Genomic DNA, 350 nt, shown 5'->3' with positions numbered 1-350 from the left:
CATTATCTCTCATATACAGATGGAAAGTGCTTTCAGTCTGATGATATCATTAGGGTGTGGCCCCTATGCTTGACTGAGTTCTGACGGGTATAAAAACAGAGGAATGAGACACAGAAACGGTAGCTATACAGACAGCTGTTCTCTTCAAGATCCTTTTCTCTATCCTGCTGTAGACCAGCCTTACATCTTTGGACTTCCATGCACCAGAATCTTCTCTGCTGTTTTCTCCTTACTTGGAGGAATGACTACTTCATCCAAATCCAGGAAAAAAAAAAATGAAGTTCAATGTGATCAGAGGCAAAGGAGCACCAACTGATGGAAAGTGGAGCTGATCTGACATTGAGCAGGAA

The 350-nt window shown here is 42.3% G+C and overlaps 1 pseudogene; it reads left to right on the top strand.

Moving 5' to 3' along the window:
- The first annotated feature begins 275 nt into the window (after positions 1–275).
- LOC102491656 (THO complex subunit 5 homolog) overlaps positions 276–350 on the top strand; it is a 2,261-nt pseudogene continuing 2,186 nt past the window's right edge.

The sequence above is a fragment of the Tupaia chinensis genome, unplaced genomic scaffold (assembly GCF_000334495.1).
Source record: "Tupaia chinensis unplaced genomic scaffold, TupChi_1.0 Scaffold000079_1, whole genome shotgun sequence".
Taxonomy (NCBI): Eukaryota; Metazoa; Chordata; class Mammalia; order Scandentia; family Tupaiidae; genus Tupaia; species Tupaia belangeri.
The sequence above is the reverse complement of the archived record's forward strand: the minus strand, read 5'-3'. Positions and strand labels throughout refer to the sequence as shown.